We start from the raw sequence: 13,216 nt of genomic DNA on the forward strand, positions 1-13,216 counted from the left end.
CCAGGACTCTGCATCCAAGATCTCACCTGACTCAGCCAGAGAGAAAATGCGTGACCCAGGAACCAAAATCTGGCTTCTAGTCCCCGCTCCGACCCCCAGAACAAAACACTTCACTTCTCGGGTCTGGTTTCTTCTTTCATAGATGTGAGCTCAAGGAAATAATGCCTGAGGTCCCTTAGAAATAAATTTTCATGAAAAGGCAAATGGAAACTTACCAGTGATTCCTAGCATATAAGTAAAAATGGCACTCAACCAAAAGAATCTTGTCAAATATATGGGAAAGGATTAATCCTAGGGAGGAAGGGAGCTCTTAATGAAACCACTAATACTCAGACTTTAGTACACCCAGTATTCCTCCTGGCTAAAACCAAATAAGGCAGACTTAGAATTTATTGCTGTTATTATTCCAAGGAGTTGTAATTTCCACCACCTCATCTTACAGGTTGGGAGTCCATTCATTCCATTGGCTTTAATATCTTGACTTTGCCTATTAGTTCTATGATTTTTTTCTGACTGTGTGATATTATTTGAGATGTCAGAGTCATCTAGAGCTTCAGTTAAAAATTCGAGGGAAGTGAATAGACTGGCAACTCACTTCACAAGTAGCTTTATGAATGGACTATTCTGAAAAAAGAGCTTGGGAGTCTCAGGGTGGGAGAGAAACTTGGAGATTCTCTCATCCAGCAGTTCCCAAACTTCCAGCATGGACCCCTGCTTTGGGCCCCTAAACCAGTGCCAGGTCACCTATGTCAGGAATCCAGAAGAATCTTCTAGAGGTTCTTGGGTTGCTATCCTCAGAGATGAGTCTGCAGTAGGGCCCTGGAATTGTTTTTTGGTTTTGTTTTGTTTTAAGTTTCTGGTTAATTCAAATTTGTTGGTAGGTTTGATAATAATGATCTGGAAGATTCTCCATCTGGTATTTAAACTGTCGTTACAGAACTTCTGGTACTAGTCAAGACAGAGTAAGTCCATTACAACTTATCTCTCCCAATGATTATAAATAAAACCTCTGAGGGCACCTGGGTGGCTCAGTTGGTTAAGCATCTGCCTTAAGCTCAGGTCATGATCTCGCAGTTCGAGCCCTGCATCCGGCTCTGTGCTGTCAGCTCAGAGCCTTGAGCTGCTTCAGATTCTGTGTCTCCCTCTCTGTCTGCCCCTCCCCATTCACTCTGTATCTCTCTCTCTCAAAAATAAATAAACATTAAAAAAATTAAAAAATAAATAAGTAAAACCTCTGGCCAGAATACAAATGCAATTAGCTGAGGACTCTGAAAAGTAAACTGTAGTAAATAGATTGAGAAAGGTCAAAACTTGAACAACTGGTATGGCAGTGAACTTACTTGGTTTTTCTTTCCTTTATTTCTTGGCATTAGCCAGAGGGTGGACCGACACTTGAAACTATGCCACAGTATGACAGCACACCAACTTAAGGAACCCCCTTTTCTAGCCAGAGGATCAGGAAAAGGGGCCCCTGAGCCTGAAGATGAGGAGAATCCCTTTATTTTTCTGTTTTTATTCTTTTTTTCTCCCAGTCCTCAATGCCACTCCTAGGCCTACGGTGGCACTGCCATCGTGGTGGCAGCACTGGCATGAGCACCGAAAACCCTAACGCAACCACCTCTCAGTGCACAGGTATTGGGAAAAGGGGTCTCACATCCAAAAAATTAAAGATTCCTATCACTTGCTTCTCTCTCTTTTTTCTCTTCAGGTTGCCCTGAGGCACCCCGGGTGCTCAGAAATGTGTCCCAGTGCACGAGCGAAAATTCTCAGCGAGACACTGGCTTTCCCAGCCAGAGAGCTCGGGGAGTGTCAGGGAAATTCCAAGGATGAGAAAGTTTGGGAAGGAAACCCCTTAATTTTGTATATGAACTCCCACCAGCTTCAGATTCACCCCTGCATCATGCATGCACAAAACAGACCCCAACAAGGACAGGAATGGCTTTGAGGACTAAACAGTGACAGAAACCACCGCCCCTGTAACAGACTGACACCTCAGTGGTGCATATGCTGGGCAGGCACGCACAGCACAGCAAAGGCTTTGAAAACTGAACTGACGCCGGACCACTCTCAGAAGGCTGAGCTGAACCAGGCACGCTGCCTGCTAAAAGAAACAATTAATGTAAAAATTAATATTCTCCAGAGGGTGTTAAGAGGGCCCAGAGTCTCAGGACGTAATAGTCAAAAATTCCAGAATACAACTCAAAATTACTTGACTTACAGAGAAAAAACAAAGAAAAGAGAAAATTCACTCAATTTTCAAAAGAAAAGCCAATCAACAGAGGCCAAACCCAAGATGACCCAGGTGTTGGAATTACAAAGATTTTATTTTTAAATTTTTATTTATTTATTTATTTATTTATTTATTTACTTTGAGAAAGAGAGAGAGAGTGTGTGGGGAAGGGACAGGGAGGGAGGGAGAGAGAGAATCCCAAGCAGGCTCTGCACTGTCAGCACAGAGCCCGACACAGGGCTCAATATCACGAACCATGAGATCATGACCTCATGGGTTGGGCATGAGGGTTGGACCCTTAGCCAACCCAGGCACCCCATAATTACAAAGATTTTTAAATGACTATTACAACCATGCTTTGTGAAGTAAAGGTGGACACTCTTGAAATGAATGGAAATACAGATGTTTTCCCCAGAAAAATAGAAACTATAAAAATTGATACTTTAGATCCTAAAAATACAGTTTTTGAAATAAAAAGAAATTCATTGGATGAGCTCAATACCACAAATAAAAATTAACATTCTCCAGAGACTGTAGTAAGACCCTGAGTCAATAGAGAGTCCAGAAATAGATTCATGAAAATATGGTCAATTGACTTTTTTTTGAAAAATGCAAAGGGACTTCAATGAAAAAAGAACAGTCATTTTAGCAAATAGTGCTAACACAGACATCCATACCCATAAAAAAAATGAACCTCATCACACCTCACACCTTATACAAAAATAAACTCAACAAGGTTAGTATGCATGAATACAAATTGCAAACCTATCAAATATTTACAAGAAAATATAGGAGAAAATCTTGTTACTTTGAGTTAAGCATTTTTGTTCTTGGACACAACCCCAAAAGCATGAAAGACAAACTTATTAAGTAAGACTCCATTAAGATGAAAAATGTATATTCATTTAAAAAAAGGCTCTACAAATACTTTTAAGTGAAAAGGTCAGTCAGGCTGGGCAAAAATATTACAAGTTAAAGATCTGACAAAGTACTTGTATGTTTAATACATAAAGAATTCTCAAAACTGAACAATAAAAAACAATCCAGTTCTGTTTAATTTTTTTATTATTTAATTTTTATTTATTTTATTAAAAAATTTTTAAGGTTTTATTTATTTTTGAGACAGAGAGAGACATAGCATGAGCGGGGAGGGCCAGAGAGAGAGGGAGATACAGAATCGGAAGCAGGCTCCAGGCTCTGAGCTGTCAGCACAGAGCCCGACACAGGGCTCGAATCCACAAACATGAGATCATGACCTGAGCCGAAGTCAGAGGCTTAACCCACTGAGCCACCCAGGCACCCCAATTTTTATTAATTTTTTAAAATAATCTCTACACCCAGTGTGGGCTTGAACTCATGACCCTACAATCAAGAGTCGCATGCTATACCAACTGAGCCAGCCAGGCACCCCAGAACAGTCTGATTGTTTTAAGTGGGCAAAAGATTTGAAGTCAGTTTACTATAGAAGATAATTCATGGCACACAAAAAAGATTCTCAATACCACTGCTAACTGAAGAAGTGCAAATGTAAACCATCCTCAAATACCACTATTATGGAAAAGAAAACCAAAGCTGAAGGCATCACCATTCTGGACTTCAATCTATGTTACAAAGCTGTCATCATCAAGGCAGCATGGTACTGACACAAAAACAGACACATAGAACAATGGAACAGAATAGAGAACCCAGAAATGAGACCACAGATGTATGGCCAACTAATCCTTGACAAAGCAGAAAAGAATATCCAATGGGAAAAAAAGACAATCTTTTCAGCAAATAGTGTTGGGAAAGCTAGACAGCATCATGCAGACGAATGAAACTGAACCACTTTCTTACACCATAAACAAAAATAAATTCAAAATGGATGAAATACCTAAATGTAAGACAGGAAACCATCCAAATCCTAGAGAAAACAGGCAGCAACCTCTTTGACCTGAGCTGCAGCGGCTTCTGACTTGACATGTCTCCAGAGGCAAGGGAAACAAAAGCAAAAATGAACTACTGAGACCTCATTAAGATAAAAGTCTTCTACACAGTGAAGGAAACAGAACTAAAAGGCAAATAGACGGAATGGGAGAAGATATTTGCAAACGACATGTTAGTAAAGGATTAGTATACAAAATCCGTAAAGAACTTACCAAAGTTAACACTCAAAAAAACAAATAATCCAGTCAAGAAATGGGCAGAAGACATGAATAGACACTTTTACAAAGAAGACATCCAGATGGCCAACAGACCCATGAAATGATGCTCATCATTCATCATCAGGGAAATACAATTCAAAACCACAATGAGATACCACCTTATACTTGTCAGAATGGCTAAAATTAACAACTCAGGCAGCAACAGAGATACTGGCGAGGATGTGGAGAAAGGAGAACACTTTTGTACTGTTGGTGGAAATGCAAACTGGTGCAGCTACTCTGGAACACAGTATGGAGGTTCCTCAAAAAGTTAAAAATAGGGGTGCCTGTGTGGCTTAATCTGTTAAGTGTCCGGCTTCAGCTCAGGTCATGATCTTATGGTTCCTAGGTTCGAACCCCGCATCGAGCTCTGTGCTGACAACTCAGAGCCTGGAGCCTGCTTCAGACTCTGTGTCTCCCTCTCTCTCTCTGACCCTCCCTTGCTTGCACTGTCTCTCTCTGTCTCTCAAAAATAAATAAAAAAACATTTTTAAAAAATTTTAAAAAGTTAAAAATAGAACTACCCCATGATCCAGCAATTGCACTACTAGGTATTTATCCAAAAAGTAGAAAAATGCTGTATTGAAGGGGCACATGCACCCCAGTGTTATAGCAACTCTATCAATAGCCAAATTATGGAAAGAGACCAAATGTCCATTGACTGATGGATAAAGAAGATGTGATACACACACACACACACACACACACAGAGGAATATTACTCGGTGCTCGAAAAGAATGAAACGTGTGTGGATGGAACTAGAGTATACTATGCTAAGTGAAAAAAACTTCCCAGGTTTGGAAATTTCTCTTGACATATCCTTATGCTCACTGATTCTTTCCCCAGTTGTGCCCAGTCTACTAATAAACCCACCAAAGGCATTCTTCATTTCTATTATAGTATAGATCTATACAATGGAATGTTATTCAGCAACAAAAGAGAAACCATGAATGAGTCAACAACATAGATGAATCTAAAATACACTCTGCAAAGTGAAGGAAACGGTTTAAAAAGCTGGATATTTTCTAGAAAAAAAAGCTGCATACTGTAATTCCATTTATACGATATACTCAAATAGGCAAAATCATAGAAAAAGAGAACAGATGAGTGATTGCCAGTGGTTAGGGATGGAGGTGGGCTGAACTACAAAGGGAAAGTACAAAAGAATTGGGGCGGGGAATGGTGGAATTTTCTGTGTCTTCATTGTGGTTATGTGAGTATATGCATTTATCAGAATTCATAAAACTGTACAGTGAAAAGTTTATAGATTTTAAATATTTTTTTCCAATTTGCCATTATAACACCCCTTCTGAGTTATTTCCAAACTCTACCTGAAGATTTCCAGTGGTGAGGAATTTACCCTTTTCAGGGACCACTAATGCTTTATGACAGAGCCTTCTATCCACTGTGCTGTGAATGGGCTACCAATTTGAAGAGATTCAATATCTCACCTTCAGGCATCAGTAGCCCATAGTGGGCTGTGAAGTTCTTTCATTTTTCATTATTGCCATAAAGTGAAAAAGGATGCACTATGTTATTAGATAATTGAAAGATTTTCTAATACATTGAAACAATATCAGCCTATCTGCAATGTCTACATTTATTGGTCCTAGTTTTTCCCTTTCTCAGGACACATTTATTCCTTCTTTATATATATGACCATGAGTCAGATATCTGAAGAGTTGCTATCCAATTTCATAGTTCCGCCATCACCAATTCTTCCCTGAAGGTTCCTTGAACTGTTCCTCACATGGCATGTTTTTAAGATTCTTTATTGTCCCCTGAAACATGATCTTTATGTTCAATATTTTGTCCCAATCTCCAGAATAGAACATGATATGTCATTTTCAGCTAGCACAGGATCTACAAAGAAAACATTTTTATTGAAATTGGTCCCATGATTTCTGCCTTCACATATCCAACAGAGAACACATAATTCAATCTTTCTTTGAAGACTGAAAATATTATGGGTCTCACGCTCATCAAGTTCTGTGGTCTAACTCAACTGCCTCTATACCCTCTGAGAGTTCTTGGAGCACTTTCAAATTCTAGTGCTTGGGGACAACCCACTAGAAGGAATTCATAGACTTAAAATATCACCAAACAAGTCAACAATAACTACAACACAGCCATCAACACCATATCTCAGCATCTATAAAAGGATCCACATCTATAAAAAGATCCACAGTTGTCACACCATATACTGGGCCCCTTTCAGCACTATGTCATCCTGTGACTAACGATCCTTATTGCCCTGACCACATTCTTTCAAATACTCATGAGGCCAAGTCCTCCCATCTTCCAGGAAATAGGAGGCCTTTGTGAGATTCCAACAAATCTTCTCAGGAAATTGTTCCTCACTTTCAAAGCATCTCACCGTCTACTTCTAGGGGACAGACATTGCTATAACATTCATGTATAGTCAGTAAAAAAAAAATTTTTTTTATCTCCTGTGGCTTTATGGAATATTAGTTGAAATCTTTTGGTCTATGACCTTAGATGTGGCAAAAACTGGGTTAAGAAATCGGGTTGAAGTCTGCCAACCCCAAGACATCCCCTCAATGGATATTTGAAACACATGCTGCAAGTTATAACTCAGATTTGACCACAGATGATTTTTCTGACTTATACTTGTATTAATTCTTATGTTAAGGAAATACAAGTCAAACAAAGCCTATTTCTATAGACTAGAAAGAAATTTCTGGTTAAGTAGTATTTCTGCTAAACCAACTTAAAAGTAGAATTTTGTTTGAGTGTGTCTATTAAAAATGGGAATTAAAAATTCTCACTGATGAGAGAATGAGAAGATGAACCACAGACTGGGAGATAATATTTGCACAAGGCATCTGATAAAGGACTGTTTTCCAAAATATATGAAGAACTCATAAAATAATAAGACAAGAAGAATTCACTTAATAGCGTTAGATGCCAAAAAGATCTGAGCTATCAAGCTATGAAATGAAATGGAGGAAATTTAACTACTTCTTACTAAGCGAAAGAAGCTAATCATGAAAGGCCACATACTGTATGATTCTAACTATATGACATTCTAGAAAAGGCAAAACTATAAGGACAATTAAAAAAAATCTGTGGTTTCCAGAAGTTAAGGGACAAGGGGGGATGAATAGACAGAGCACAGAGAGTTTTAGGGCACTGAACCTATTCTGTATGATACTTTAATAGTGAATACCAGTCATTATACATTTTGTCAAAACTCAGAGGATGTAAAACACCAACAGTGAACCCTAATGTAAACTATGGAATTTGGTTGATAATGATGTATCAGTTTAGGGTCATTGATTGTAACAAACGCACCCCTCTGGTGCTAGATACTGATCTTGGGGAGGCTATGCATGTGTGGGAGCAGAGGGCATATGGGAACTCTCTGTACCTTCTGCTCAATTTGCTGACCCTAAAATTGATTTTTTAAAAATAAAGCCAATTTAAAAAAATGGGCAGAACAGCATTTCAGAATATTGGGGGCCTTTTAGGTTGCTTGTTGTACAAAAGGAAACTGTCACAGCATCTGGCAGGAGCCAGTGACACAGATGTGCTCACCGTCTTGAGGACTTCCAATTCTCTTTGTAACTGTGATATATTATAGACTGCCTTCCCTAAAGACCTGAGTTTAAAATTCAACCTCCAAGTACCTTCTCCTTCCTCTGCAAACCATTTTCATGTATGATTTGACCATTTTATGTCCTCCATCTTTATAAACCCAAGATGAGATCAACTCATCTTTCTGAGGTCTTTTTATTAGACTGATGTGCAGTATTTCAACTTTAAAGGCATAGAATCCTGATGTTTTGGCAGTCAGGAGGGTTTTTTCGTTAGTTGTTTTTGCTTTCTTTTGTTGTTCTTCCTGTGTCAGGGAATCTCACTTCATAAAATATTTTGAATTATTTCTAATTTTTTTTTGTTTTATTTATTTTTGATACTGAGAGAGACAGAGCATGAGAGGGGGAGGGGCAGAGAGAGAAGGAGACACAGAACTGGAAGCAGGCTCCAAGCTAGCTGTCAGCACAGAGCCTGACACGGGGCTCGAACCCACGAACGTGAGATCTGACCTGAGCCGAAGCCGGAGGCTTAACCGACTGAGCCACCCAGGCGCCCCTTGAATTATTTCTAATATCCAAATTTTATGTAACGAGGCCACGTTAGAACAAAGGTGTTTTTGTGACAATATAAAATGTCTCCTCTCATTACTAAGGAATCACCACACTCCAAGGGAAATAAAAACTTGGTTTTCCTAGATAGAAAATAAGAATCACCAAAGTTTAGAATTAGATGATACCTTGAAAGTCATTTTTGTTCCGCATGACCATTTTATAAAGAAATCAGAAAGGGGAACTGACTTGTCAAAGGACACATAGCAGTTAGTAGCAGAGAGGAGACTGGAAAGAAACCTGTATCTGTCCCTTCCAACCCGTTGCTATTTCCATTTTGGGCACAGAGTGAACACTTTGGATAAGTTGATTAAGAAAAAAGTTTCCAACTATTCTAAAAATGCCTCCAAGTCTTATTTTTAAATTTTAGATGGAGTGGCTATTGCTTAAATAAGTAATTTCTTCTTGCTGAATTTGTGCCTTCTCTTTCGCTGCTTGTTCCAGATGATAAAAATTTAGCATTTGTGAGACCTCTCAAAACCACTCAGTTATATGAATAAATTCAACCCAAAATTTTCAAATGCTTCCTAGGTGCCAACAGCAAGGACAAAAACTGAATAAGATGTTCTCTGCTCCCCTAAGGAGTCCACCACCTAATGAGTCAAAATGACACATGAACAGCCAGCCAAGTGTCCTTGTAATGAAAAGTGTGAGGGGGCTGGGGGGTCCAGCACAGAGAGTGGCACATCCCACCAAGAAAAGGGTGGGCGTGGAGGCCAGCACTGAAGAGACAGCATTTGACCTGCTTATGGAAGGATGAGGAAGATCCCACCAGTTGGGGGAGGGGGCGGCGTGCAGGCTAAGGAGGTGGAGTACATTCCAGGCAGAGGACAGAATATGAGCAAAGCAGAGAGGCATGAAAGTGCAGGCTATTTTTGGAGAACAGTGATTAGACTGGAGAGGCTGGAAGATAGGATAAAGGAAAATGGGGGTGGTGGGAGAAAAAAGTGGAAAGTCAATTTGGGGCAAGATGAAGAAACTTGAATGCCATGTCAGAATTGTTTAACATGATCTTATAGTGATGGGACATGAATGGCGGTCCTCTGACTGAAAGGAGCCATCATCAGATACGGTAGCAGTGTGAGAGAGGGAAAAGAGGTGGGGAAATCTGCATGGTTGGGAGGCTTCTGGAAAAAGTCTAGGCAGGACATCTGGAACCCGGGCAATAAGTGAAGTAGGGATAAAAAGAAGGGCTGGATTCAAAAGCATTGTTTAAATATCTGTTACTGATGCAAGTAAACAGTCATAGGCTCTCCTCAACCCATGAAAATACCTCCTAAGCAGACAATCCTATTGATTCACTTCTGAATCTCTGTGTTGATTCACATTTGTCAGTTTGCTAGCCCTGTGGTTACCACTTCAGGGGCTTGTACTGCTTCGAGCTTTGTACTTCCTGAATAACAAATGTAGGAACAGCATCTACTGAACCCAAGGGACCGTTGATATGAAGCCCTGCTAATCTCTCAGTGCAGGGTGAAGCTGAGCTACGACTTGGGCTATGGAGGTGCCCAGACCTGCGGTGATTCTCAGACCCTACAGTGTCCTGTCTTCTAACTACATGAAGCCAACCAGATTAGTTAAAATTCCCCTCAGAGCATTGGCTCTAGAGTGGAGAACCGGGTTCCGATCTTGATTTTGCCATATACTATCTGTAGGACCTAACCCCTCAAGCCAGGTTCCTCATCTGGAAAGGGAGATAATAATACCTATATACTTCCACTGTTTGAGAGAGAGAGACAGAAACAGAGAGAAAGGGACTGGGAGAGGAGAGAGAGTCACATTGGAAAGAATTAAACACATCGTGCTGAAAAGTATGAGTTGTGCTAGTGCTTTTAAGCTGAAAAGCATTATGTAGCAAACACTGTTACTACTATAATCAGCAAGTGATGAATGGCCATAAAAATGAGAAGACCAATAAAAAAATCTGGATGATCTAAGTTAACCATATATTTGTTTCACCAAATACACTTCACTTCAGTGAAGATGATAATATTTGTTTTTTCCTCCCCTGAGAAAAAAAGAACCATCTTGATGCATTCAAGTGTTGCTTTGCCCATTTCTTTCTTTGCCTTTCATGGATGGGACATATGGCCAGGACCAACCTTTGAATGGTAGTTTAAAATTAATTCTCTCTTTGAAATAAGAGCCAATGACAAATGTCAGACCACTGGTGCATAGAAATAGTGAAAAGCCCTAGTTACTCCAAGAATGTGGCTGACATTGAATACATTATGGCCCAATTATGTTTCTTTTCAAAGTAGTCTGGATGAGCAGATGAAAGCTGAGACTCCCAGGCCTGTAATTTCTTCTACAGCATATTTTCTTTTTGTGTAGCATGGTTTAGAACGGTGGTTCCTGAAATGGAAGGCGGGCCAGGGAACATGTGAAATAATACTGGAACATGAGAAAAAGAATCAGAACTTTTATTACACTATGTTTTTTAGTGTGTAGTTTTGAATATGTTTCACAAGTTCATATTATGTAAGTACATATTACAAATATATACATATACACCCATATACACATTTACTTTTAAGTGTATATGTGTACATGTGTGCGTGTATTGCTCAAACATATTTACGGAGGGACCATGATCAGACAAATTTGGGAACCACTTTTAGAGAAGGGATTTGGAGTTAGATCTGAGTTTAAATTTCCCTGTCACCTTAGTGATCTCTATTTCCTGGTGAGTTACGAGCTTTTAGTTATGCTAGAGGAAAGAAGAACAGGATACACTAGATTCTAGTCCTGACAGGGGCATTGACTCACAATTGACTCAACTGTGTGGCCTTGGAAGAATTAGCTTTCATGAGCTGCATTTACTTCATTCCTTATTCAGACAACGGGTATAATAATACCTTCTTTACAAAGTTATTGAGAGGATTAAAGAGGATACGGATGATTCTGACTTGGGGTATAAAGGTGGTGTTTTAAAGCATGTATTTAAGATTGTGCCCACTGTTCCACCTCTCTTGCCTGGTCTTTTTCATGTCCTATGTGTCACAATGGCTTACTCATTTATAGTTAGTCTGGGGGGACAATGGGGCAGCAACAGTGGACCCTGGTCCTAATATTACCATTCATTTACTGCTGAGTTAACATTCAGGTAGAATTGACTGAACACCCTGCTATGTGTCCAACACATGCTTAATAGTACCTATTCTTCATAGAATCCAAAAGAAATGTACTTCATCTTTGAGATGAAGAAGGTCTAGAGCACTGTTATCCAATAGAACTTACGCATTGATGGAAACATGCTATATCTATGCTCTCAATGTGCAGACACCGGCCACATATGGGTATTGAGCACTTGGAATTTAGATACTGTGACTGAGGAACTCAACTTTTAATTTTAGTTAATTTTAAATAATTTCAATTTAATCAGCCACAATTTAATCAGTGACAATTAGCTATTATATTTTTCAGTACAATTCGAGAGATTGCTGAACTAGCATTCAAGTGTAAGGCAAACTTAAGACTGTTATGGGATAAATTTTGGCTCCTCCAAACTCATACACTGAAGTCCCAACCTCCAGTACCTCAGAATGTGACTGTATTTGAAGGTAGAGTCTGTAAAAGTAAAATGAGATTATGTGAATGGGTACGAATCGAATATGACTGGGTCCTTATAAGAAGGAGAGATTAACACAGACACACATGGGGGAAGACCATGTGAACGTGTGGAGAAGATGACCATCTACACTCCAAAGAGAGAGACCTCTGAAGAAGGCAACCCTGCTGACTCGATCTTGGACTTCAAGCCTCCAGAACTATGAAAAAATAAATTTCTGTTGTGTAAGCCCTCCAGTGTAGGGTATTTGTTACAGCAGTTCTAGTAATCTAATAGAAGAGCTTTCCAATTATGTGAAAATTTACTTCATTTACAACAGATTTCCCCTAATGAATTCATCAAGGATGCATTCTATCACACACATACTCACTCACAGAATTAAAAAAGAGAAACTACAAAAAGTAGGCAAGAAACAGCAGTTGAATGAAGAAAACAGTAATATTTATAATTAAGTTTAAATAACTACGGATGCATAATGAACAAAACTAATTACAACCCGTAAGTAAAATCCCAAATGATTTACACGTGGGATGTGGTGGGCAAGTGTGTGAGTACAAGGCCAGTGTGAAGGAAGTGGGCTAGGTGGTGACAGTGGAAGTGTGCTGAGGTTCTTAGAAGTTCCTCACCTCTGGGAAAAAATGGACTAGAGCTACTGATTAGGTTATTGTGGTATTAGTTTTTTAAATTAGAGGGAAATGTCATTTCTAAATCATAAGAGAAAAGCATGGCACAGAGGAAACTATTAAATTCAATAAAAATGCCTGAAAATAAACCACAAACATAAAAACCTAAAATAAGATAAGAGGAAGAAATCCATATATATCCAAAATCACACAACAAATGTGAATGGGCTAGAATCTCCTTTTAAAAGATGACTCAGATTGGGTCAGACTCAAAATACTGTCAGTTATTAACTCTGGGGAAAAAAATAGGGTTGTGGGAGGGCACTTTTACATTTTACCCTAAGTACATCATTCTTGTTTAGTCTTTCACAATAAAAATGCATTCCTGTGTTATTTGTGCAATCAAAAAATACTTCATTTAAGGGTCAGAAACATTAGACTCA

This window comes from Suricata suricatta, chromosome 11 (genome assembly GCF_006229205.1).
Source record: "Suricata suricatta isolate VVHF042 chromosome 11, meerkat_22Aug2017_6uvM2_HiC, whole genome shotgun sequence".
Taxonomy (NCBI): Eukaryota; Metazoa; Chordata; class Mammalia; order Carnivora; family Herpestidae; genus Suricata; species Suricata suricatta.